Consider the following 4178-nt stretch of genomic DNA (forward strand, 5'->3'; position numbering starts at 1 on the left):
CTTGTCCACAAACCCACTTGAATACAGGCAGATTCTCAGCTGGACGATAACGTAACAGATTCTCTTTTAGCCAAGTCTTTACAGCTCACTGTTACAGCACAAGGAATCTCTGTAATCTAGAGCTAGGTGCACGCCAAGTTGCTGTTTATCTCTCAAATCTCATCTGTAAAATCATCAGATTCCACATCAGGCTGGGATGAACATCAACTCTAGCCAGGTAGCAGTGGTTCCAAGCAGCAGAGTTAAAATGCCAAACTGCAAGGCTCTTTTCGGACATGTTCACCTATCTTCCCATACGGCCCCACAGGAGGACTGAATTCACCGTGTAACCTGCCTTACACCCCATCGTCATCACCAGTTGTCAGGGGCTGCTTGTAACAACAAGGTGAAGTATTTTATACTTTATACCTCCAAAACCTCCATCAAATCACAACTAGAAATACAGCTCTCCCTCAGACCTCTCTGCATTAATGGAATAATGCAGAATTCTCTGCATAAATAAAAGCCTCCAGTCTCCCGTCTCGTCTCCCTACTGCAACAGTGCACGGACAAACACATACTGAAACCTGCTTTCTGTAACACCGAGAGCCCTTCTGCACTCCCGGAATAATGCAGAATCCTCTGCATAAATAAAAGCCTCCAGTCTCCGTCCTCCTACTGCAGCAGTGCACAGACAAACACATACTGGAACCTGCTCTCTGTAACACCGAGAGCCCTTCTGCACTCCTCGGGGATGGCACCAGCACCCTCTGCTGTCACACAGCAGCCCCAAAGCAGACAAAACCCCGGTCGCTGTACCGTGCACAGGGAATTTCAGGGACAGCTTTCTACATCCCCCACGAAAGATCCTGAGCCATGAAACCTCACAATGACATTCTGCAGTGATCTCTGCACTCCAAGACAGCTTATTTTCAGAGACAGTGACTGTGGCTAGAAATAATCACCCAAAATGAGCTTATTATTATATTAGTTACTTGCACTAATCGAACACCTAAAAACTCCATTAGGACAATGGGAAATCAAAGCCATGCTAATAGAATAGAGCTACTGTGTGGGGTGGTCCTGGCTGGATGCCAGGTGCCCACCATAGCTGCTCCATTACTCCGCTCCTCAGCAGACAGGGAGAAAAAATATAACAAAAGGCTCATGGGCTGAGATAAGGACAGGGAGAGCTCACACACCAATTACCGTCATGGGCAAAACAGACTTCACTTGGGGAAATTAGTTTAATTTATTGCCAATCAAATCAGGGTAGGGTAATGAGAACATGAAACCAAATCTTAAAACAACTTCCTGACACCCCTCCCTTCTTCCCCAGCCCAACTTCACTCCTGATTTCTTTACCTCTTCCTCCCAAGCAGCACAGGGGGATGGGGAATGGGGGTTGCAGTCAGTCCATCCAGCATTGTCTCTGCCACTCCTTCCTCCTCAGGGGTAGGGCTACTCACACTCTTCCCCTGCTCCAGCCTGGGATCCCTCCCACAGGAGACAGTCCTCCACGAACTTCTCTAATGTGAGTCCTTCCCACAGGCTGAAGTTTTTCACAAACTGCTCCAGCGTGGGTCCCCCATGGGGTCACATGTCCTGCCAGGAGCCTGTTCCAGTGCAGGCTTCTCCTTCAGACATCCACTTGCTCTGGAGTGGGGTCCTCCCTGGGCTGCAGGTGTGTCTCTGCTCCACCGTTAACCTTCATGGGCTGCAGCTGCCTCGCCATGGTCTTCACCACAGGCTGCAGGGGAATCTCTGCTCTGGTGCCTGGAGCACCTCCTCCCCCTCTGTCACGGACCTCGGTGTCTGCAGAGCTGTTTCTCTCACATATTCTTACTCCTCTCTCCACTGCTGCAGTCTTGTTCCCCCCTTCTTGAATACGTTATCCCAGAGGCACTACCACCATTGCTGATGGGCTCAGCCTTGGCCAGCGGTGGGTCCAACTGGGAGCCAGCTAGCATTGGTTCTACCAGACATGGGGGGAGCTTCTGGCATCTTCTCACAGAAGTCACCCCTGTAGCCCCCCTACTAGCAAAACCTTGCCGTGCAAACCCAATACAGCTACCAACTTCTATAAATGCGTCAATAAATCACTGATATTTCAATGTTTATCTTAAAACTGCATCTTCTAAACTCTTGTGATTACATGAGACTTGGTTTTGATTTTTTCTTCGCGTGCTTTTTGTTCTCTTGGTTGCAGAGAGAAACTTGAAAACATTAATTTCAGAAATCCAGAAGGCAAGTAAATTTCAAAAGTAATGTCACATGATTCTCATGTGCTTTTCTCTTACAGCACATGACTCGAAATGTCTTACAGCAGCTGATTTGAAATACCTAAACCCATTCAAACAAGTATTTACAAGTATTTCCTGCGACCAATTCACAGTCAGCCTTCAAGCCAACCCTGTACCAAAGCAGCAATAACTCCAGAACAAAAGGAGAGCCATCAGCTCTCTGGTGATGTTTTAAACTTTTAAATAGCTAAATTTAGAAAAGTTCATTAGTCTGACCAGCTATGTTGGTCAGTCCTAAACCACACAAAATCATCTCAAAACAAGATCTGTGCAGTATAACCAGATAGAGAGTCTATATTGACCAAAGACCGCTTTTTATTTTTTCCTTAACAAATGAGGGTCATCTATTACTCTTCTTTTCCCAGGAATTATATCATCACTGGCAACAGCATTTAATCATAAACCAAATACGGGAATGGAACACAAAAGGTGTTCCTTCAACACAAGGGTTACAAAAACATATATACATATCAAACATAAAAGACAGAAATAATATTAAGATCAAAAGCAACACAGGGAAAATTATAGTATCACTTGCAGTACTTTGGATGAAGGATCAGAATACACACTAATAACAAGAGAAGAGAGTTTGCTGAATACAGGAACACACATATACATCAGTAAGCTTGTGATGGGATGGGAGCTGTACAGAACTTCAGGAATCAAAGGTGAGTTTGTTCGCTTACATTACACATTTCAGAGAAATACAAATTTTCTTTGCAAGAGAAGATATGCATCCTAAAATAGAGAAAAACAAGTAGTAAAATAGGCCTGGATTACCAAGTCACAGTGAAACTCTGACTCTTTCTGGTGTTAGTACAAAATAAACAGTAACTATAGCTCCAGTTAGCCTACTTGGGTAAGTTTTCACCTGTATAAAAAAAAAAAAAAATTCACAGTCTAGCTCCTAATTAATACTGTTTTCAAATTACAAGAGCTACACATTAAATTCAGTCCAAGACAGGAAGATTAAATCTTGCTAATGAGTTGATCTGAAAACTATTTTTTTGGTTTTGCAGTTAATTCTATCAATAGATAATATTTTCCTTAAAAATACCTACTAACTTTCCAGCTAAAAACTCTCCATCAGCCAAGTCAGCCTCCAAATTTTGCACAGACTGTAAACAAAAACTACGTAAATGTTCAATGCTGCAAAAAGTGAAAAGGACCAGTAAGTGCCACTGCCACTTAAGCCACTAACATCATTTTTCAAATGTCTGCTTCCTTCAAAGTCAGCAGCAAAACTTCTGCCAACGTACATGACTGCAAGGCCAGGCTGCCAGCTGCGCATTTCCCAGCTGCACATTCTTAGACTGATGTTGAGTTACTGGTTAAAGACTGACGAGACAAGGAGGAAAGCAGATGCTCCTTTTATCACTAATATTAAATACATCTGACTAAATACATATCCACATGGACACAGAGAGTAGAGTGGCATTTGTTGAAAACAAGATACCACCTTCTAGGTAGCAAATAGTTCCCATCCCCAACACACTCTTTAAGACAGACAGTTGGCTGAGGAATCTCACAAAAAATAAATCACCATTTGCCATAATTAAAGGACTTTTTTTTTTTTTTTTGGTAGAATGCCCAAATTATCCTAGATTTCCAAAGGTGTAACCAAAAGCAGAGAATATGCTAGAGTGTGGTGGTTTTCTAGTGCACGGGAGAGAACAGAAAGTGTGTGGCTCTGGGCCATTCCAGCAGGTATCGATGAGCAAAGCACAAGACTCACAGCATTGTGACTTCAAACCACCCAAAAGCCAGAATTACTCCAACTCACAGTGCTGTTTAGATCCTACAGCTATCACAAACCAGATCCATTAACAATCAGAAGCAAGGTCAGACTGCCCATCCCAGAGTATTAGAGAAAAAAGTGTGATGACATCAACGCCC

Source organism: Pterocles gutturalis, unplaced genomic scaffold, assembly GCF_000699245.1.
Source record: "Pterocles gutturalis isolate BGI_N339 unplaced genomic scaffold, ASM69924v1 scaffold23794, whole genome shotgun sequence".
NCBI classification, from domain to species: Eukaryota; Metazoa; Chordata; class Aves; order Pterocliformes; family Pteroclidae; genus Pterocles; species Pterocles gutturalis.